Raw genomic sequence first — 23,898 nt, 5'->3', positions numbered from 1 at the left:
TCTTGAGGCCTCGTCCAGTGTCTGGAAACAGGGTGTTGCTGCTGTTCAGCTCCTTCCCCTGGTGAGGACAGCCAAGGCCAGCAGGGCAGAGTACAGGACCAAAGACCGAACAAGTACAGAGAGTCCTGGACTCCCGGCCTTTCCTGGCTCCCTCAAGGCTCCCCGTGGAGCTTCCCGGGCCCAGCGCATCAGAGCTGCACACTCTTCCAGCTGTCGGGCCAGAGAGAGGATATTTGCAGCTAAGGATCTGTGGGGCTTCCCTTCAGCCCGGCCTGGTTGACGTGCAGAGCCAGCTGCGTTAACGCTCTCTGTGGTCAGCGACAGGAAGCCTTCGGGGAAAGTGAGGCGTGGGGGAGCTTCCTTCAATTCCTGCTCAAAAGCAGCAGTGACAACTCATAGTTGCGGAGGGAACAATATAGCATTTGGCTGCTCTCTGCAAGGTTGCAAAGGAGGGAGGCCCGAAAGCCTTCCTCAGCGCAGGTCAGCGGTAGCTCACCAAGTTGATCCGCAGCTCTGCCACCTGAGGCCTGACTGCAGGTGGATGTTCTCAGCCATAACCACTTGCAAATGGGCCGTTTGTGATCCACTTCCTCAGCCATCCGCCCTCTCCAAGAGCACCAGGCAGCTCATCTCCGGGTTTGAAATGCAGTGACTTTCTCAGATTCCTTGCGTGAGGTGCCCCAGCTTTTCTCTCCTTCGAATTTCTCTTTTGGAAGCTGTTGGTTTCTTTGCTTACAGTTACTTGAAGGTGGGGAATGTGTGTTGTTTATCTTCCTAACCTGCCCATGACTGTCACTTCCATGTACGAATGTTTGAACTGATAGATGGCTTTGCTCCTCCCACAGGAGTCAGGGAGTTCAACAGCAAGTCACGTTGCTTGGTCTTCCTAATTTGTGCTCATCACACATTTCTTTTTTCTTTTAATTTTTATTTATTTATGATAGTCACACACACACACACACACACACAGAGAGAGAGAGAGGCAGAGACATAGGCAGAGGGAGAAGCAGGCTCCATGCACCGGGAGCCCGACGTGGGATTCGATCCCGGGTCTCCAGAATCGCGTCCTGGGCCAAAGGCAGGCGCTAAACCGCTGAGCCACCCAGGGATCCCTCATCACACATTTCTGATGGGCCTTTTCTCCTAAGCACAAGCTTGTGTCTTTAATTGCTATCACTGTCCTTTAATTGCTATCACTATCTGCAGACGGCCCTGATGGCCACAACATCATCCATAATTTTGGAAGAGCAATACTCTTGCTTGTTTCTGGTTTCTTGTAGAAACCTTGAGCCACCAGGACTTACCGAGCTGAAGGAGAGTTTTAAAGCTCCCGTCTACCAGAAGCCAATAGAATTGCAATCTCCTATCAGGGAGGTTGAGTGGCGCAATGACTTCGGCCGGGTCATTTGTTTTCATCCTTTTGGAGATGAACAGACAAAGCACTGGGGAATATTTGCCTGGGAGGTTTGCCGTAAGGGGCAAATGAAAATATTTTTGTGAAAATGCTCTGTGGTATGTGAAGTGCTGTAAAGTTTGGTTCAGTGGGAAATTGCTGGGCTCCCGCACTGGCCTGTGTCTTAAGATGGAGAAAGTTCAATAGAGGAAACGCAGGAGCATAAACTGTTCAAAGATGTTAACACAGAGGAGCCCGGGGGGCAGGTCGGTCAAGCATCCAGCTGCCGGTTTTGGTTTCAGTCCTGGTCTCGGGGTCCTGGGACTCAGCTCGGCGTCGGGCTCTGCACTCGGCACAGAGTCTGCGTAAGACTCTCCCTCTGCCTCTGCCTGTCCTCCTCATGCACGCGTGCTCTCTCTCTAAAATAAATAAATAAATCTTAAAATATATATTATTTTCATTAAATATGACTTGATTTTGGGCAGGAAACCATGTTGTTAGTCTCCATCAGCAGTGTCTAAAGTATTTCCTATGGCTACGTGAATGGGAATTACAGAAGAAAGCATTCCTCGGTCGTATAAACTTGGAAAATACTGAATTGAAGTTCTTCATCAAGATTCTATTCTTAGAACTTCTGAGACCTTGGAATATGCCAGTTTTATTGAGAAATTAAAAAAAATTGTGTATGTGTATTGTATACCCTAAACATATACGAATACGGATTGCCCTCCCCCCTTCTTTTTTTTCCCCAGAGCATCTGGGGTTAGAATTCCATAGAACATGATTTTATTTTATTTATTTTATTTTATTTTATTTTATTTTATTTTATTTTATTTTATTTATTTTTTTTAGAACACGATTTTAAAAATACTGCTCCAGAGGACATGCAGAGCTTTTTTTGTGACCCACATATTGAGCTGAAAGACAGCCCTGGACTAACCGTGTGGTGGCCACAAGTGTTCCTGTTACAGACACTATGTTCCTGAGATGGGACCCGGATGCTTGGTCAGGCCTCCAGTTGATTTGGCCGAGGAGGCCCTCAGCGGGGCCGTCAGTACCCTCAGCAAGAGGGGGGCTAACGGGGAGATCCAGATGGTCATGCCTCGGTGTGGACTGCACGGGGTAGAGAGAATTTCTAGGCTTTTCTACGATAACTCCAGTGCAACCGTAGAAATCAGTCCTGCTAACTATGCCTGGCATCTGCCTCCCATCGCTTGCCTTTCTGCACTAGACCTAGGAGATGACTTAAAAGAATGTGATTTCATGGAATTCTGTTGGGGCAACACGTTCTTGTCATTCACGTTTGCTGTCAGAATTCGCAAGATATGTAGACCAACGGAAGCCGCAGATCTTGGGCTCTAAAATAAAGGCCAAGCGAAAATTCAGGTTAGGGCAGCTTCGGCCGTCATCTGACCGGAGGGCTTCCCTGCGAGACAGGCTGAGAGCGGTGACAAGTCTGCAGAAGAGCCACAGACTGGCAGCTCGCCCGCTGCATCTAGTTCGCGGAGACTCCCGCTTAGGCCACACGGTGTGTTTAAACGAGGTGATTACACGCACTTGAGGTTTCCACGCTCTCTCAGAAGTGTAAGCAGGGCTTCGTCGCCGCGTGACAAGCATCAGCGAGAGCTGGGCGACGCCGGCCCGCGTTAGACGGCTGTGCGCGTCCAGGTTGCCGGAGCCTCTACCTCTTTCTTTTTGACCCGAGCTGCTCAACTCAAATTTTATTTTTGAACCTGCCTGGCCCGGGCCGACTTTGTAGCCGGGGGCCCCGCGGGCAGTGTTCTTCCGCAGAGCCCCTGAGCCCCGAGGGCCCTTCTCCCCATCCTGCTGCCCTGCGAGGAGCGTGGGGTGGAGGCAACGCTCCCTGAGTGCGTCAGGCCACGGTGAGCCCACGCGCAGGATGACACGCTTGGGAAGGCAGCGGCTCTCTTGTCCTCGTTGTCTTTACCAGCCAGCGGGGGACATAGCGCCCCTTACGTGGACGTTGGACGACACTCAGAAGTTTGTTGAATGACAAAAGGGCGAAGGATGAAAAGAAAGAAATAAGGAATGAAACCCAGAGATAGAAGGAAAAGGCAAAGTAGCGACGCACAGAAAGAGAGAAAAGGGAAAGACGGGAAGGAAGGGAAAGAGGAGGGAGGAAGGAAAGAAAAGAGAAAGGAGGGAAGAAGGGGGGAGCAGAGCAAGCAAAAGGGACATAAAATGACAATATTGCGTTTCCAGAGGCAGATGATGAGGAAGAGAGTAACCCGGTTAAGAAGCCAGAGGCCCGTCGACCCCTCGCCGTGTAGGGAGGCCGTGGCTCTGTCCTTGAGCTTGGTGGCAGAGGACCACAGTGTGTGCTGTCTGCTCCTGAGTTCATGGCGCCTTTTTCTTTCCCGTGGCTGCTCAGGTAGAGATGTCCTGACATCAGCGACGTCCAGGCAGGCGCACCTGGTGGACCGGTCAGTTAAGCACCGGACCCTGGATTTTGGCTCAGGTCATGGCCTCAGGGTCGTGAGTTCGAGCCCTGGGTCAGGGAGTCTGCTTGTCCCACTCCCGCCCCCTGCTTCCACTGCCTCTCAAATAAATTAAACCTTTTCTTCTTCTTCTTCTTCTTCTTCTTCTTCTTCTTCTTCTTCTTCTTCTTCTTCTTCTTCTTCTTCTTCTTCATTGTCCAGAGCTAAAAGCAAAGCAAAAAGCCCAAAGAGGTATTTTTAAGTGGAAGAAAGTTTTTAAATGGCAAGGTCCACGTGATTATATGCAACCTCGAACTGGCTTTGTTTCCCCGAGTGTCCTAGAACGATGAGGCTCGAGGTACTAAGGACAAGGATCTACTTGTCCAGTTGACGTGCGGGCACATCACCTGGAAAGCTCTGAAGCCCCTCTCCTGCCTCTCGCCCGCCCCTTTGACGGCACAATCCCACCGCTCGTGTACACTGCGCCGTTTTGCTCATCCAAAAATACAAAGATGCATCTTAAAGGATGTTTTTCGAAGGATAGTTGGTCATTGTTATTTGCTGCTATTTCGGAAAAAAAAAAGGCAGTCGGGGTCCGGGTAAACAGCGTGTGATCTGTGTGCAGAGTTCACGGCGTGCGGCCGCTCGACAGGAGGCAGATCGCAGGGCTTGGTACTCGGCACCTGTCGCCCAAAACGCACTCCCTGGAGGACACTAGGGTCTTGTTTGCGCGGATGTCTCGACGTGGTTACACGGGCCGGACGCGGAGCACGTCGGGTGAGACAGGGCGCGAGGGCGCCCTTCCCGTCCTGGATCTCTCTCCGCTCTCTGTGTTTCGGTGAAAGCCGGTACACGCGCTGATTTTCCGATGAAAAGGGAAACTCCAGGCCTTCGGCCCGTTCTCAGTGTCCCGGCGGGAGGAAGATAAACGTGAAGAAATGGAGTCTCCGAGGTACGCGGGGCTTTCTCTGTCGTCTCTCCCTCTCGGTTTTACTACATTTTCCCTGTAAGGTCGTCGCTGTGCAGCTGCTGGGGAGAACCAGTCTACGGGGTCAGAAAGCCGCGGTCGAGCCGGCCCTAGGTCTACACGGGGGACCTCGAGTTACTCCACGCTCGGGCTCCGGGTTCGGGCGCTGGGGCCGCGCAGCACGTCTGTCTGGCTAAGCAGAGGCCCGAGGCCTGCTCCGACGGGCCCTGGGACGAGAGGCCCAGGGGCGGCGAGGACGCGCCCGCCAAGACGAGCCGGGTCAGAGGCTTGGGCCTGCAGCCTCGATTCCTCCTTCTGTGGCTTCCGGGGGGAGTCACCCTGCTGAGGACAGCGCCGTCCTGGCCCCTGCGGGGGGCGAGGCAGCATCGGGGAAGGCCCCGCGAGGCGACACCGGTCCCTCGAGCGAGGCCGCGTGGTCCCCGGGAAGTCGGGGACCCAGGCCGCTCTGGGGGAGTCCGCGCCTCGGCCTGGGCTGGTGTCCTCGCTGGCCGCAGGGCAGGGGGCGGAGAGGCCCTCTCGCTGGGGGGCGGCCACTGAGCCCGCCGGGGCACATGGGAGCCCTCGGGGCGCCAGAGGTCGGGGAGCCGGAGGAGCGGTGACGACGGGAGAGCGGGCCTGGCCCCCAGCGACGGGCGGGACATGGGGTCCAGACGGTGACCCGCGATGGCCTGTGCGCTCGGGAGGCGGCGGGTCGGAGGGCTGAGCGGGCCAGGCAGGCGGCCTGGCCAGGAGGAGTGGGCGCGGGGCCGAGGGGGCTGAGGGGGCTGAGGGGACTGAAAGGGCCTGAGGGGGGCTGAGGGGGCTGAGGGGGCTGAGGGGGCTGAGGGGGCTGAGGGGACTGAAAGGGGCTGAGGGGGGCTGAGGGGGCTGAGGGGGCTGAGGGGGGCTGAGGGGGCTGAGGGGGCTGAGGGGGGCTGAGAGGGCTGAGGGGGGCTGAGGGGAGGTGAGGGGGCTGAGGGGGCTGAGGGGACTGAGGGGGGCTGAGAGGGCTGAGGGGGGCTGAGGGGGGCTGAGGGGGCTGAGGGGGCTGAGGGGACTGAGGGAGCCTGAGGGGGCTGAGGGGGCTGAGGGGGCTGAAGGGGGCCGACGGGGCTGAGGGGACTGAGGGAGCAGGGAGGCTGAGCGGGCCTGAGGGGGGCAGAGGGAGCTGAGGGGACTGAGGGGGGCTGAGGGGAATGAAAGGGGCTGAGGGGGCTGAGGGGGCCTGAGGGGTGCTGAGGGCTGAGGAGGCTGAGGGGGCTGAGGGGCCGAGGGGCTGAGGAGCTGAGGGGGCGCCCAGCGACACTAGCACCTTCTGCGGCGGGTACAGCCTCTGTCTCACACCCCAGGCCCCGCAGCCGCGCACCTTCCTGTGGAGGAGCAACCGCCCCGAGGGAAGCCCCCTTCCTGCCCCGCGGCCCAGGACGCTGAGCCGCGCGCCCCGGCGGGGACTGGGGGGCCTCCTCAGGTGCCGGCCCCGAGGCGACGGCAGGAAAGCCAGGCGGTGGCCGTGCGGCAGTCGTGGGGCTCGGGGCTCCCCCCGCTTACGAGTCACAAGACAAGAGCGCTGGGACCAACGACCTAACCTCCAGAGGGACAAGTCGAGAACGCGCAAGGCCCTCACAGCCCCTGGCGACCCTGGCGACCGGCGCCCGCAGGCAGAGGCCGAGGTCCCCCGGGAGCCCGCTGCCCTGCCGCAGGGCTTCGCCGGAGGGAAAGCAACCGCGGCTGAGAGGCCAAGGCCTCCGGGCCCCGGGGGTCCTGCCGAGCGCAGGAGAGGCCGCTTGACGCCGCGCCCTGCCCCCGCGGTCAGCCCCGCCAGGACCTGCCCGCCCGGCCCAGAAACCACCGCGTTCCCGGCTCCAGGCTGTGCCGCCTGCGGCTCCGGAGCTCGGCCTCGGCCGGGACCACGTCAGCGTCACTCTGAAGTGAAGGAGCCGGCTTCGGAGCCCTTGTCCTATCCCGGAGCCGAGGTGTCTCCTGTACCCGGGGTTCGTGCGCCTTCCACCGCGGCACCCCAAGGCGCCTCAACCTCCACCATCGCGGGGCGCGTCTTACCGTTTCAGGAGTTCCCCCCCCCCCCCCGGCCCAAGCTTCCCACGTCCGGCTCCTAAACACGCGTGACCCACACAGCAGCGCTGAGGGGGCCGCGGGCTGAGGGGCGCCGCGCAGAGCACTCGGCGGTTGTCCTCACGGCCGCACGGCACATGCTCCTGTCCGTGACCCGGAGGCTTCTGGAGCCTGGGGCAGCTGCTGGCTGCGGCTCCGAGCCGGGGGGCCCAGGCCTCGCCGTGTCCACCAGACGGGCCCGCGGAAGCTGCTTTGAGACCCGGTGGCTTTCTCGGGAGAGCGGCCCCGCCCGTGGAGGAAAGGGCGCCCCCAGGGAGGCTGCGCCCCCTCTCCTGAGCGCCCAGCCCGGCCTCTCCGCAGAGCTCCCCGTTCTCAGGCATCCCCTGAGCCCCGCTGCCGGGAGGCGGGTCCTGAGTCATCACTAAGGATCCACCTGATCTTCCCGTCCCCTCCCTCTTGGGAGGTTCGCTCCTAAGGAAGCTTATTCGCCATGAAAAGTGTCTGTCCTCATGCCCCTTCCTAGGCCACGGGAAGCCTCCTGGCCTGGGTTGATCTTGGAAACTCGGGGAACTGGCTCTCCCCGCCCCTTTAGGGAAGGAGACGGTGACCCGACGCTGTGCCCTTTGTCAGGGAGCCAGGGCGACTCTGGAGCCAAACTGCGAAGTCTGACAGACCCCGGGTCAGATAGAACTGGTGCCGTTTGGGCGGCTGCGGGTCGGGGCAGTCAGGGGTCTGGGCCAGTCAGAGAGGCTGGGGGTCTGGGTCAGTCAGGGCGCTGGGTCAGTCAGGATGGCTGGGTCAGTCAGGACGGCTGGGGGGCCGGGTCAGTCAGGGAGTCTGGGTCATTCAGGGCAGCTGGGTCAGTCAGGGCCGCTGGGGGGTCAGGTCACTCAGGGGTCTGGGTCAGTCAGGGGTCTGGGTCAGTCAGGGCCGCTGGGGGGTCGGGTCAGTCAGGGGTCTGGGTCAGTCAGGGCCGCTGGGGGGTCGGGTCAGTCAGGGGTCTGGGTCAGTCAGGGCCGCTGGGGGGTTGGGTCAGTCAGGGGGTCGGGTCAGTCAGGGGGTCTGGGTCAGTCAGGGGTCTGGGTCAGTCAGGGCCGCTGGGGGGTCGGGTCAGTCAGGGGGTCTGGGTCAGTCCGGACAGCTGGGGGTCGGGTCAGTCAGGGGGTCTGGGTCAGTCAGGGGTCTGGGTCAGTCCGGACAGCTGGGGGGTCGGGTCAGTCAGGGGGTCTGGGTCAGTCATGGCGGCTGGGTCAGTCAGGGGTCTGGGTCAGTCCGGACAGCTGGGGGTCGGGTCAGTCAGGGGTCTGGGTCAGTCATGGCGGCTGGGTCAGTCAGGGGTCTGGGTCAGTCCGGACAGCTGGGGGTCGGGGCAGTAAGGGGGTCGGGTCAGTCATGGCGGCTGGGGGCCCAGGTCAGTGAGGGCAGCCGGGTGAGTCGGGGCGGCCGGATCTCGCCTCAAGGCACCGTGCGCCCTGGTGGCTCATCCACGAGAGCGCACGGCCGTGAGCCTGCCCCCAGGACGGCGCAGTGCTGTGTCCCTCAGTGCTGAGTGTGCAGCGCGCGGCGCGTGCAGGTCTGAGGCGTCCGTGGCGGTGGGCGCGTGTGCGCTAAAGGGGGGATGTGGTGGCTCTCTCCAGGCAGCTGCGCCAGGAGCCGGCGCCACCGGCGGGCCCACCGCGCTCACAGGGCGGCTGCCGTTCTGGAGGGCGTGAGAGCTCGCAGGGTGCGGAGGACGCGGACGCTGCCTGGTGACGGGCCGGGGGGCGCCCGCTGGGCCGCATGGACGAGCTCCAACGGCAAACGCTCCCGGTGTCGCCCGCCCTGGGCGCCCACCCGTCCCTGGTGCTGGAACTGTTATGCGGCGGCGGCGTCTCCTGGGTCTTGATCACAATGACGATTGGAGACGCGACTCCCAGATTCTGTTCGAATCCGAGCTCTGCAAGGCCGCGAGCCCTGCTGTCACGTGTCGGTTCCTTCGCGTTTCAGCGCCGAGCGGTGGCGACGCGGGCCTGTGGCCGGGCAGCCTCTGCACCGGGAGGCCGACCGCGGGGCCCACGGAGCCACCCGCCCTTTCGGAGCCTCCTCTGCGACACGAGGACCTGGTTCCCTGAAGGGCGCGGCCGGCAGCTTGGGCCACGGCCCTCGACGGTCTCGACGGCAACCCCGGCCCGCGCAGCTCTGGGCCCGCACGCGGCTGCCTCCAGGGCCTGGCCCGTGAGCCGAGAACATGGCGAAAGGTGCTGGGCCGTCCCCTGCCTCACCGCCCCCAGGACGCCGCCTCTGTCCCGCCGCCCCCCGCCGCCTGTCCCCTCGGCTCCCATGGACCAAGGCAGGCTGCTAGGGAGGACCGGCGTGGCCGGAACGGAAGGGGCCTCACCCCGACCGCGCAGAGGACTCAGTCCCTCCGGACACTGTGGGTGCCGCGGAGACGACCCTTGCCCCCGAGGCTTCGGCCGAGGCTCCGACGCCGCCACTGCAGCCCCGTGCGAGGCCCCGAGGAGGTGGGGGTGAGCCACACCTCAACTCCTGGTGCGCAGACGCGGAGACATAAACGTTCACCGTGTGAGCTCAGAGGTTTTTATTTTATTTGATTTTTTTAAGATTTTATTCATTCATTTGAGGGAGAGCGAGAGAGCACGGGGTCGGGGGAACTTGCCACCGAGTGGAGAGCCCGAAGCGGAGCTCGATCCCGGGACCCCGAGATCATGGCCTGAAGGGAAGGCAGACGCTCAGGACACTGCACCCTAACCCTGGGGTCCGGGCTTGAGCCTCTCCGTCCCACGGCCCAGGGCCTCCGTCCTTCTCGGGGGCCGGGGCCTGGTATGACTTGACAAGGACTGTGCTGGGGGCAGAATCTGCTGCCAGCAGCAGGCGAGGCGCCAGGGGCTTTCCGGCTGATCCACGGCCTGGCGGCTGCCCCCCCCGCCGCCGCTGTCCCCAGCCGTGTCCCCGCCTGTCTCCCCGTCGGCCTCAAAGGCCCGAAGCACCCGCAGCCCCGAAATGCCGCCCTCTCTAGGGCGGGCTCCCGGAGCCCTCGGGGCCTCATCCGGAGCGTGAGGGGCTGCCCTGGAGCGGGCTCCCCCGGGGGGACCCAGGCCAGCAGCATCAACACGGGCCGGGAACACGGTAGAAATGCGAGTTCTCGACTCACGCAGATCTGCCCAGTCCGAAACTCTGGAGGTGCGGCCCCGGATTTAGGTTTTAGCCAGTGTCTGGCTAGTTCTGACACATACGAAAGTTCGAGAACCCCTGGGCTCCGAGCGCCCTAATCCCTTACAGCTCCATTAACACTGATCTTAGTAATTACGGGAAGCGTCTGTTGATCATGTGCAGGAATCGTAAAAGGACGTTATAGTCACTAGCACCGTGGCCTATGAAGCAGACACTCGTTATCTCCATCCCAGTGACATCTCTAGTATCTTGGCTTCTTAAGGGCAGGGGTGATTTTTTTTTCTAAATCTCTGAACTTCTTTAAACCTTGCGTAGGATTCACAGTTCCTTTTTACGTGTGTGTTGCCGTGTATTTGAGTTAGTCGGTCCTCAGTGTTCACAACGAATGAATGGGCAAATGGATTCATGAATAAACACAGTAGGAACGCACAGCTGCGGCCGTTAAGTACCGAGGCCCTTTGGAGGGTGGTGAGATGAAAGCGGGGACAGGTCGGGGATTCTCATTTCCTCTTAACTCGGTATTAAGAGGACGCCAGTCTGCTTCCCGCTGAGGCTGGTCTTGCTCAGAAGGTAGCCAAGCTCTTGGTTCCTACTGATTTCAGTCCGCGGGCATCCACTATGGAAGAACCCAATATGCGATTCATTCATGTTCTCTGGAGAGTGACCCCGGGGAAGAAATTATTTCACAGAAATAAATTCATATCTCAAGGGAATAAAGACTTGAAGTGGTATCGCAGACATATTCATGAGAGTAAGTCCTGTGCCTTCTAGAAACTAGAGGAGGGACCCTGAGGCCGTGCTGGGCTCCGTGGCTCACTCCTTAGACCTTGTGGTTGACTTTGTGAGGTTACGTGGGGTGGTCGCCGCATCCTCCCCAGATCCGGTCTTTTTGTCCATTAAAGGGATCAGCAGCATGTCTGGCGCTCGCAGGCATCTCAGTGATCAAGTCTACATTTGGGACTTCCTCCGACCTCGGCAGCACGTTGCACAGTACTCTGGGCTACTGTGACGTTACCCCGTGCGTGTGCATGTGTGCGTGTGTGCACACTTCTTTCTTTCCTCTCTTCTTCTTTCCTCCCTAACGATGGTAAACACTGTTCCAAGCTCATTGCAGATCTTTCCTCAGAATTATCCTGTAGGGAAGGTCTAGTTGCTGTAGGGATGAACACGATGAAGTGACAGCACCTTGCTTCCCGTCACAGTGCGGAGTTGGGATTCCAGCCCATTCCGTCTGACGCTAAGCCCAAGGCTTTTAACTGTGATTTTATTTTATTTTTTATTTTTTTTTAATTTTTTTATTTTTTTTTTAATTTTTTTTATTTATTATTATTTTTTTTTAACTGTGATTTTAAATGCTAATCTGACTAGATCAGAATTTGGGATTCTGATTGGGTCCATTTAATAGTGGGTGTGGTCACTGCCTCAGAATAGGCTAGAAACCCATGAACTTGTGTGACCCTCTTATTCTCCTTGTTTCCATGCAGCAGATGTTACATGACTACAGGCTTGGTCTATCCTCCCTCCCTCCCTCCCTCCCTCCCTCCATCTCTCCCTTCCTCCCTCCGTCCCTCCCGTCCCTCCCGTAGGTACGTACAAAACTCCCATCGACTCAGTCTTGAGCAGCTGATGGTAAGTTTGGCTTTAGAAGAGCTTCCTCTTGGGAAGCTCCTCTTGGGTTTAGGTTTCAAGCTGAGGCCCAGGTTACTAGATGGGTTTACACGGGGTATTAGGAACCAAGCCCAGTTATAAATAAGACGCGTATGTGTTTCATATAACAAGTCACTCCAAACTTGGTAGTCTCAAAGAATATGCATTCACCTCCTTACAGGAGTTCTGGAAGTCAGAAGTACAAAGTAAGCTTCACTGGGATGAAATCAAAGTGTCAGTGGGGCTGGACCCCTTGGAACGGCACCGTTTTCTTTTCTGGCTACTAGAGGCCACCTGCACGCCTTAGTTCATGGACCTTTCTCCATCTTCAAACCCAGCAATGCAGTATCTTTAAGTCTCCCCTTTGCTCCTCACCCTTTGCTTCTATAATCATATCTCCTTTCTCCGTCTCTGGCCCTCCTGCCTCCCTCTTTTAAGGAAATTTATAATTGCATTTGATTAACCCGGATGGCACAAGACACTTCCTCCATCTCAAGATCCTTAAATGGATCACATTTTAAAGTTTCTTTTGCTACTAAGGTACCATATTCACAGGCTCTTGGGATTAACGTATGGACATCTCTGGTGGGTCATTTAATCTGTCCACTATAATTTGCCCTCTGGTCCTCAAAGATTCATGTCCATCCCTCATACAAAATATACTCACCCTATCCCAACAACCCCAGAAGTTTCATTCATTGCATCATTAACTCAAAGTAAAAAAAGAAAAAAAAAACTCATCTTAAACTTCCTAATTAAAAAGTCCCAAATCTCATAATCAAAATCAACATGACTCATGCAATCTATCCTTGGGCAACGTTTCTCATCATCTATGGACCTATAAAACCGGGGAACAAATTCTCCGCTCCCGAAATATAATGGTGGTACAGACAGACATAGGATATCACTTGCAGACACGTTCAGGAAGGGAGCAAATGGAAAGGAAGAGGAGTCACTGTTGCCAAGAAAATTAGAAATGAAGCAGGAAAAGTCCACTGGGTTCCAAGGCCTAAGGATGATCTGTGACCTGAGACTTTAGTTGCAAGTCTGAGTCATCTTTCCTTCTTCAGGAAGGGTCGCGTATGTTTGCAGCGGAGTGATTTTATTGGTCTGTAGGATTCTGGAAGTCAACAGCCTTCTTTCATTTTATCTTTTCCCTCTCCCTTTCTGTCTAAGATGGAAGGGTTTCTGCTGGTATGAAATTCTCAGGATCTTTGTGGGTGCCCTGTGACTGTCCTGGGGATTCCCTCCACTAGACGGGAGGCTCCTCCACAGACAGATCCTGGACAAACCCATCTCTAGTCCTAACTTCTGCTTAAATCACGAAGGAGACCTATGAGGCATATGCATGATCCCCCTTAAGATCCCCCTGTGTAATTGAATATTGTGGTCATTTGCTCCTTCTGAGGTGGTAGCAAGGCTGCCCAGTCACATCACTGGCTTTCTCTCCAGAGCCGGCTTTCCTGACAGTGAATCTCCTCATTTTAGCATCTTTTGAATCTACAGAATTTCCCAAATCATCAAGTCTTAGTTCCTTCTAGTAATTCTTCTCTCAACCTATGTCTGTCTTCTCATGTTTTATTATCAGCATCGAGAAGAAAGCACTCTAGACCTTCGACAAGTTGCATGGAAGTTCCCTCAAGTTAAAGACCCAAGTTCACTGCTTAGAGCTCTACTTTCCACGTTACTGTAGGACAAGTCCAGTGAGCTTTCTGCCATTATATAAAAAAAGATGCCTTTTCCTATAGTTCTTACATACCCCTCGTTACCTTCCGAGCCCTCCCCGGGAGTGTCTTCAATGTCTGTTTTTCTACCAACAGCCTTTTTACGAAGGTTTAAGTATTCTCTAAGGTGATGGAGTTCTTTTTTATACCAGAGTCCTCATTTCCTTTGGAATCCTCACATCCATATTAAAAAAAAAAAAAAGATTTGTTTACTCATTTGAGAGAGAGAATGCACACAGGGCAGAGGGAAGGGAGAGGGACAAGCAGACTCCATGCTGAGCAAGGAGCCTGACTCGAGGCTCAATCCCAAGAGCCTGAGGTCATGATCTGAGCTGAAACCAAGAGTTGGACACTTACCCGATTAACCCACCCGGTGCCCGACATCCATATTTCTTCTAACAGTCTGTTCAAGGCAATATACATGTTTTCTATCATTCTGCTCAAAATTCCTCCAGCTTTGGCTTATTTCCCAATTCCAAAGCCATTTCTACGTGTTTGGTTGTTTGTTACACCAACACTCCTCTAACATGTACCAAAATCTGTATCAGTCAGGGTTAAACCAGAAAATAAGGAATCAGTAGCAGATGTATTTTGAGACTTATTGCAAGAAATTGGCTTAAGCAACTGTGGTGACTGGCCAAGTCCAAAATCTATAGAACAGGCTGTAAGGAAGGGCAGGCTGAACTCTCGGGCACAGCTGAAGCTGGTGTCCGCAGTTGGAATTTCTAATCTGGGAGATCTCAGCTCTGCTCTCAAGGCCTGTTAATTGATTGAATCAGGCTTACCCAGAATAGTTAGGAAGAAACCCATTTATTTAAGGCAAACTGATTATGGGCTCTAATCACATCTAAAGATGTCTTCATGGCGACTTCTAGACCATGGTGGGGATTACAGCCTAACCAGACTGACACGTAAAACTGACCGTCACACGATGGTGCCTAAATTCCTATTTGTCATTGTCCCTTGTTAGCAATATATCTTTTAGAGCCTTGAATAAGACGAACAAATGTCTGGACCAAAAAGCAAGAGGAGAACATTTCCCATGTCCCCTAATCATGATATCATCAACACCCCCACCATTGACACTAAGCAATATATTTAATGCAAGGATACTTAAAGCGATTAGAAAACAACATAAAATAACGCATATTTCGTGGTTATATTATATGGAAAAGACTAAATGTTTCATGTGAGTTCATAGGAAGAGTTAACTGTTGATTAAATTAAGAAGAGAAGGATCGAGAAAGTAGAATATGACGCAGCTGGGCTTGATTACAAGGTAGAAGGAAGAAGATACGGCTTATCAAGCAAGGGCATAGTTGGGAGATAGAGGTAAGCACAGAGAAAACCCTGAGGACACTGCGCTCCCTCACCCTTATCCTCAGGACCACGGAGATCGGCTGTGCCTGTTCTGGGGAAGCCTGGGCCGCAGAATTGATATCTGAAGTAACGTGTAAGGAAGAGTCCTGATGGAAACAGTCGACAGGAAAGGTGAATCTGGCAGACGTGGACACAATGGACGCGAAAGGGCAGCGGTTCCTGTACCACTGGGGTGGCAGGAGGAGTCAGGGGCCATACAGATGGGGTGGGGGTGCGAATGCACAATAGGAGGGAGATGCCAATGGCGCTTTGAAGCAAGATACAGAAGGCATGTGATCGAGCGAACGCTGGGGATGAAGAGTTGGCATAAGGAGAAATCGATGCCAACTATTTTGTATTGATCATACGTTGGATCGGGATTTTATGCTAATGCAATCAAGAGCCCACGAATCCTGCCTTCAGCCATCCAGGTTTCCTGCTTCCGAGGCCACTAAGTAAGATACTAAAGCCACTAAGAAAGGACGAAAGAGGAAGCAGAGTAATACTATTATTAGCAGACTTCTGCTTGTAATTCCAGCACAAAATAGCAGTAAGCTAGGATGAACCACGTGGAAAACTTTGTAAGGCACCAGAAGCAGCCTATATATAGCTTAGATCCAAAGCAGGCCAAACAGCTTTCTGTGTTTATTAAGTTCAGCCTGGATAGGCGGCCCTCCACTGCCGGCGTGGAGAGACCGATGCAGAGTGCACCCCGTGCCGGGGAAAGTGCTGATGTCTCCAGGCGTGAATGAAAAGAAGATATTCACAAAGGAGAGAAAAAAAGGGTTGCGCAGAGCATCTCTGGGCCTTGGCTCTTTTGGCCTAAATAAAGGAAACGGACTTGCAGCTTCAAAAGCAGTGAATGTTATTCCATCTGAAACTCCAGTCCTAGAAAATGTGGCAAACTCATCCCCGACCTTAACCAATCCCAGTATTTTTTGGTAGGTGGCGTTTCTTTCTTGCCTTTTTTCCCCACCCCCGTTCTATCCTGAGAGATAACTAAGGTCTAGGGGCGCCATGAGAGCCTGCCTTTCTACAACAGGTACATCATTTTGAGGCTGGTTAGTTGGCAAGATAGTGGCAACATTGAGAAAAGGCATGGAGGAGGGAATTCTACGTGGAGTGAGAGGTTGGCATAGCAGACAACGTGTATGCCCAAGATGACCTAGCACCTCACACTCAATGACGCTTCAATGAGGGGACCACGTGGAACCACTTCGTGTCCTGCAAGGTCAGCAGGAGAAAATAGTAGAGTCCAAGAGGAATGGCCTGCTGTGAAGAGAGCAGGCCAAGGACAGCTATGGCTTTAGGCCGAAGTCCATCCTGGTGACTCAGCAGGCCGGGTGCTGGGGCGTATGCACCCCTACCTCACTCCTCTCCGGCCCTCGAATCTGTCGGTGTCCCTATTGGCCACTGACCATAAAAAGCCTGCTCATGGGGTTCATGTAAGTCAGCCTGTGTGGGCACAGCGGAAGGTGGCGGAGATTTCAGAGGGGCAACCAGGTGTCGCGTGGCTAGACTGGGAGCTAAGTGGCGAGTGAGCTGATGGTTGGAAATGGCTCTCAGCTTGTCAGAAGAGCAGGCTTAGGAACAGGGACTTGGGATACAATTTACGGACTGTTCAATCGGGAAGAGAAGACCGCATTTTTACTGAATATTTATTTATTTATTTATTTATTTTTTAATTAATTTTTATTGGTGTTCAATTTACCAACATACAGAAAAACACCCAGTGCTCATCCCGTCAAGTGTCCACCTCAGTGCCCGTCACCCATTCCCCTCCAACACACGCCCTCCTCCCCCTCCACCACCCCTAGTTCGTTTCCCCGAGTTAGGAGTCTTCATGCTCTGTCTCCCTTCCTGATAATTCCCAACATTTCTTCTCCCTTCCTTTATATTCCCTTTCACTATTATTCATATTCCCCAAATGAATGAGAACATACACTGTATATTTATTACGTGCCAGGCGCAGTGCTAGGCACGTTCATGTTCCCTCATTTATTCTTCACAATAACTCACTAAAAAGAAGAATTGACATTCTGAGAGATTTGCTAGTTCATGGGCCTCATACTGGCAGCTCAAGAGCTCAGCATCTGTGTTTTCTCCGGCCTGCAGGGTGCTTTAAAAGTCAGAGGATTTCACATAAAAACGCAGGTTTCTGGCTTCCCTGGAAAAATCAGAAGATCTGGCATCCGCAAGCTTACCGTCCTGCAGGCTGGAATGGTGCGGTGACTTTCCTCTTGAGATTGGACACGGACTTTGGCACATTCTGCGTCCCTGCCTGTTTGTGTTGTAACATCCAGATGAATTGATTGAGATTATCTGCCAATTATTTTAGTTTGCAACTCTGATCTACGCCCTCTTATTCTACAGATGAATACATTAATTCATGGAGAGATTGGACGACTTGTTCAAAACTTCACAGCCAGTAACGCCACAGTCGGCCCTAGAACTTGTCTTAGGTTTCTGCATCAAGCTCTCTGTGGAATGTAAAAGCTGATTACTATGAATTTTACGGTGATCAAGGCAGTGTGGTGCTGGCTTGAAAACAGACAAATACACCATCAGAACAAAATAGAATCCAGAAATAAAGCCACACATGCATGGTCAACTGATTTTCAACAAACACGCCAAGGCAATTTAACGGGGGAGAGGAAAATCTTTTCAACAAATGGTGCTCGGATAACTGGGCTAAATGCATGGAAAAAGTAACATCTACCCCTACGTCTCACTATACACACAAATTAATTCAAGATGGACCATGAGATGTAAAAGCTAAAATTATAAATTTTCCAGAAGAAAACAGCAGAGCCTGCCTTTGCAACTTGGAAAAAAAAAAAAACACAATAATTTATTGGAGAGGACACAAAATGCACCGACCATAAAGTAAAACGAGTATTTAGAAGGATGGTTGCGCTTCTCGCATGAGATAACGTAAGAGGGTCAGGAGCGCTGGGCCTGGAAACATGAGAAAGTAGAGACGCTGAAGAAGCAGCGGCAAGAGATAAATAGAAAGGGGTTGGCAGAAATACGGCGAGAGGTTAGGATTTCCGGAATCTTCCCCAAGGCTCCAACAGCGGCCTAGGTAATTTGGGCCTGTAAAGTTTATTTGGAAACTTACTAAAAGCCCCTTCTCGGAGGCTTCAGGAAACTAATGATTCCCATTACAGAAGCGATTTCTTTTGGAAGCTTTGGACCCCCTCAGCGCTTTGTTTGATTCTCTGTCTGTGGCGTGCTCTGAAGCCCCGTATGTTTCTCCCCAGTCTTCGTCATACCAGGATTTCTGGCCTTGACCCTCAAACTCTGTTACGGCCACAGCTCCACACAGCGTTGGTTTAAAACAACCCTGCGTTTATGACGTAGAGGATCCCGCGCTCGGAAACACCCGCAGTCTTCTTTCCTGATTGGATCGATGGGTGGGGTACAGAGAAGGGTGAGGACAGAGTGAATGCGCTGGATTCCCATTTCCCCCTTGCCATTTGGGTGCCGGGTCTTCTCAGCTACGTAAGCAGACATTGGATTTCCTGATGGTGAGACTTTCCTCTCTTCCCTCCTAAAATGTTCACTTTGGTGAATTGTCGTATCCGTATATTTTTAAAGATGTATTTATTTATTTGAGAGGGGGAGAATGCATGTGTGCGTAAATGGGGACGGGCAGCGGGAGAGGGACAGAGGGGGAATCCTCCAGCAGAGCTCATTGTGGGGCTCCACCCTGGACCCTGAGATCATGACCTGAGCCGAGATCAGGAGTTGGCTGCTTAGCCCACTAAGCCACTCAGGCGCCCCAGAATTATTGTGTTCTCGATTCCCTTGTGGCGACCATTCATCTTCCTCTATCATATACGTGATTAAGAGTAGAGTTCTTCCAAAGGAACAAGTGAAAAACCAGACAAATACAGAGAACAAACCTGTGGCTGCCTGGAGGCAGGTAGGAGAGAAGATGGGTGAAATAAAGGGTATAAACGGGTACAAACTTCCCATTATAAAATAAGTAAGTCCTGCAGATAAAAGAGCACAGCACAGGCAATATAGTCAATAATGTTGTAACGAGGTGGTAGGGTGACAGCCCGTGACTACGCTCATCGTGCTGAGCGGTGAGTAATGCGTAGACTTGTCAAATCAATATGTTGTGCACCTGAAGCCAATACCACAGTGTGTGTTAATGATACTTCAATAAAAAAAAAAAAATCAATTAAAAAAAAAAAAGAGTAGAGTTCCTTCTGGATGATGGAGCTCTGCTTCTGAAAAAGTGTATTAATGAATTTTTTTTTTTGTTCTATTGCTTCCAAAATTCAGTAGTGTTTTCCGACAGAACAAATCTACCATTTCCACTTATAAGCCGTCTTCAGTTTCCTTTTTTTTAATTTATTTTTTTTAATAATAAATTTATTTTTTATTGGTGTTCGATTTGCCAACATACAGAATAACACCCCGTCTTCGGTTTCCTTAATAGAGTCTCGTGTTCTGGTCCTCAATCTGCTGTCTCTTCCTGCTCCTTGGAGGCCATCACTTCTGTGTTTATTATGCCCTGAGGACTTTTTTCCACGTCTTCTTTGCCCTGAAATTTAGTGAACATTCGAATTCCGGTAGCAAGACGATGACCGCCGTCTAATCTCCTTTCCAACTTCATTTCCCTTTTTAATTACCTCTTATAGAAATATATCTGAAAAAAAAAATTAAAAAAAAGAAAAAAACAAACAAAAAAAAAGAAATGTATCTGAGTTCCTTGGAGAAACGAACAGCCGGAGAGGAGTTCAGCTCCTAGGGGAGGAGGGACGTAGGGACACAGAGTAGCGCACTGGGCATGTGTCCGCTCCCCACTCAGCCTCGTAGGCCGCTCACCTGCTGTCTTCACCAAGTGGTCAAGGCTACGGCCACGTAAAACGTGTCTTCTGATGAACAACCGAGAAGGTGCAAAGTGAACTAGGCGGTGTCAGCCTTTCTTCCTTGTAGAACACGTTGAGGGAAACGTGACCTGAATGAGCAAGGACCATGGATGCAACACAGGGACATGTCAATGCTGGAACTTTCTGCGGGACGGGCTTTTGTTGAGGCTTGCGTCTTCTATCTGCGCTCTTCTATGGAGCTGCTAGTACTGTTTTCATTTGAAATCAACCCAGGATGTCAAGGAAAAGGGAGAAAACGCTTAGGAAGAGCGTGTGAATTCAAACCGAAGCAGACTAAGCAGTGAACATTGCTCTGCACGCCCCCCTCCGAGTTCCTCCAGGTTCTCCTCTCCCTCATCGACATCGGACTCGTTTTCCTAAGGCACAGTGTGGGGTTCCCCAGCTTTGATAAGCTGATGTGTTACAGTTCTTTTTTATATTATATATATATATATATATTAAATATTAAGGTAGTATCACAGATAATTTGGGAAACAAGAAATCATTAACAAGCAAAAAAGTATTATCCGTGGGTTTGCAGCGGGTTCCGGGCTGTGTCCTTTGGACACGTTTTGCCATTTTGTCATGCGAGCTGCCGCGAAGTTTGGGATTATCCTTGTTTTACAGACGGGGCTGAGAAAATCAGATAACGTGCCTGGGGTCTGCCGCTGGGCAAGTACAGGACTAGCATCACAAGCAAGTCTGTGGGGGCGCCTGGGGGCTCAGTGGTTGAGCGTCTGCCTTTAGGGCGTGATCCTAGGGTCCTGGAGTTTGAGTTCCCCATTGGGCTCCCTGCGTGGAGCCTGCTTCTCCCTCTGCCTGTGTCTCTGCCTCTCTCTGTGTCTCTCATGAATAAATAGATAAAATCTGTTTTTTTTTTTTTTTTTTTTTTTTAAGCAAGTCTTCCGGACCCTGCAGCACACATCCGTTCTGTTCTTGCTGGGCTTCCTTGTGGCTTATTGGTCCGAGAGCAAGTGAATACCCGACCGAGCTGAGTTCTACGCTTATCAGTGAGGACAGTTAGAGACGTGAAGCTGACTTCCTGGGGATGACAGCAGGGGCACTGAACTTTTTCTGATCAGGGGATGATGACACGATGGAAAGAACGTTCTGGAGAGATGAATGGCTCACGGCGTGACACCAGATGGCCTGGGGGAAGGGTGACTAGGTGCAAGGACAATAGCCCGGGAGCCTACTGCTGGGATCCAGACATGATGCCATGAGGGTCTCAGCTGAGCCTTTTATCACTTTACACAGTTTTCACTTTCTTTTTCGAGGTCACCGCAGTTTTCACAAGGACAGTACCGCAGTGTCGCTCCGAGACTTACCATTTTGGATTACCTTGGTTCCATTTTTTTTTTTTTTTTCCTTGGTTCCATTTTTAACCCTAATATGTTCTCTGGCCTCAGGGTGACTGCAAGTGAAATATGGTCTCTTAGCCGCTCTTTTTTAAACTCCCCGATCCCATTCATCCTTGGAGCTCGTTTAGTCGCTAATTAGAACACAGGAGATGCTTCCTACACAGGCCGAGGCCTAGGCCTCCGCCCGTGAGCCCTTGGCTGGGGGAGGTGAAGTATTCGGGCTGCGACCCGGTGTCTGTCCTGCCCTGGGAACTGCAGACGGGCTGGGCTCCATTCAGGGGGGTCTGGGCCCGGGCAGCCTCCTGTCGGCACCGCAACCGCCCCCCCCCCCGGGGGACACCCCTCCCGCAGCTCTCGCACACGCTGTGGTCCAGGAGCCCTGCTGACCTGCCCCAGCGGCGCTTGGCGGTCGGCTGGAGCCCCAAGCGACACGTTTCCTGTCCGATTCGATCAGTGCCCATTGTTTACTGTCCTGTTTAGCCGAGCATCGCCTGAAACTCTGAGGTATTGCAGGGCAGCGGCCAAGTCAGCCGGTCTACGGGCTGCAGCCGCCAAGCGCTGCGTCGGGCCTCACCCTGCGTGGAGCCCACAAGCCAGAAGGCCGGCACCTCAGGGGAAACAGGAATGTTAGGTTGAAAGTGTCTTAAACACTTGGGAAGGTGAAGGCCCACCCACCTGCGTCTCCCCCTGGGAAGGTGAGGGCCACCCACCTGCGTCTCCCCTTGCTGGTCACACAGCTCCCCTTTCTTGTCACCATGAAGTGCTGATGCTTTTTCGAGGTAGAATCCTATATGGTGATAAGACTCAGGGAAATTTGAAGAAGCAAACAGTAACCTTTGAAACTGATAGAGAAAAGCAAAATGCCCCCCTGTTGGTCACCCGCTCCACGCCCCATACTTAGCCTCTAAGAACTTATAAACCTCCCTTCTTGCAAGTAGCCTTCTCCTTCTTCATGGATTCCAAGCCTTCCCACACGGCTGACCTCCGGCATAATTATAGAGCCCCCAAGTGTGGTAACAGGGCACTATGTCCTAATTTATCAAATTCTGGAGACACTGAAGGAATTCCGTATTTGCCAATTCCTTGCCCTTTGTATTATGAAGGAAGACAGTGAGGTTAGCTCCCTCTAGAGGTGTCCACTTGCAAATGTTGGTGAGCCTCCGGGTGAGCTGGGGATTGGAAGCTACTAGAATCGGAGCCCCTGAAGGCCGACCCCTCATCTCCAAGGACTTTGGGGAATCCCATGGTGGCATCTCACAGGCATGGGTTCAAAAAACGAATTAGCAGTAGGAGAAGATGCAAAAGGAAAGGAAAGTAAGACTGAAGGCAAAAGCACCCCTCATTCCCCGTCCAATTTTAGGGTCTGGTTTGCCCTCCAGTGTCCATGTCTCCCTATGCAAAATTTATCGCAATGGGGATTAAGTAGAAGGTTTTGGGAAACAATTTTGTTAAGTCTTCAGGAGGATGGACTTTCATCCTTGGATCTAGGGCGTAGTTAGAGAATGTGCGTTTTCCACAATGAAGGTCTAGGTGTAGGAACGCAGACACAGGCTGATGAATGCTTTATGCATAAAATTATCCAACTTGGAAAAAGGCACCTTGATCCCTTCACTTCTGGAAAAAGAGGTTCGATTCCCCAATATTCCCAGCGCGATCTGCTCAAGCAATTACAATGACCACGTCATCACCCTCTGACTAAGGCTCCTCGCCAGTCTCAGTCACGTCCTGGCTCTGTTCCCTTCCAAATGTATACTTCAGAGAGGCCCAAATATCATGAGAATAGTAAGGGGAAGTAACATTTTTGAAAGGAAAACCCCGAGGGTATGACCCAAGCATATAAAAATGGGCAAAGTGAGCAAGTGACTTAGCCTATGAGACATTTCCACTGCTTCTTGTTTTCACTTTGTAGGCTCTTGGGTCTTGGTGTCATAGTCATGTTGTCCTTGTGGGAGTTTCCCTTCTTATTTGCACTGAAATATGACTTGACTTCCCATCAGTAGAAGGAACTTCAGTGGGGTTAGGTTATAGGTAGAAACTAGTCTAGGCTCAGAGGTAATGGATTTCATGATTGATATGAAATTCCTGTCGTGGTTACAGGGCAGGGGTAGAGGAAGCTCAGATGCCAAATGCTCACCATCCTAGAACATCTTGCCCTCTTCGAAGTGACCTCTGGTGCATGTACACCTAGTTTTATGTGTTTGTTCCCTAAACTCACTGGGAACCCCCCGAGTAATAGGAACGGCGACCACCTATGCCTACCATGCATTATTATGATCATTTTACGTACATTTGCTTTTCACCACAACCCTTTGAAATGAGTTTATCACCTGTTTTAAAGGTGAGGAAACCGAGGCACAGAAAGTTCAAGAAAATTGTCTGAGGTCGTAATTGGTATGTGGTTGACTCAGAATTTAAACCCAGGCAGCGTGGATCTAGGAGCCCTGCATGTAACCACTACTCCATGGTATTTCTTTAACTAATGCGACAGGTATTCTGATCTCTCCAAGGGACCCATCCCCTCACACACTTCAACCTTAATAACTCTCTCCTCCCCCCTTCCCTTTTCCTCCTCCTCCTCCTTCTCCTCTCCGTCTCCCTTTCCCTCTCCTCTCTCCCCCTCCTTCCTCCCTCCCCCCTTTTCTTTTGAAAAAGACGCAGAAAAAAAAAAGATATGCAAACTCCAAGACCTCTCAATAATTGATTTCATTCTCCCTATTAGACTTCCATTAACACTACTTTCTAAGGCTCATGTTCTAATATTAAAGTGCATAAATAATAAGTTAATAAATTATATGAGCAAAACAGGAAATGGTCTAAGAAGGTTAGACTCAGAATCCTTGGTAGAGAGAGGAGAGGAAAAGAGGGGTAAGACAAAAGAGCAG

Source organism: Vulpes vulpes, unplaced genomic scaffold, assembly GCF_048418805.1.
Source record: "Vulpes vulpes isolate BD-2025 unplaced genomic scaffold, VulVul3 u000000701, whole genome shotgun sequence".
NCBI lineage: Eukaryota > Metazoa > Chordata > Mammalia > Carnivora > Canidae > Vulpes > Vulpes vulpes.
The sequence above is the reverse complement of the archived record's forward strand: the minus strand, read 5'-3'. Positions refer to the sequence as shown.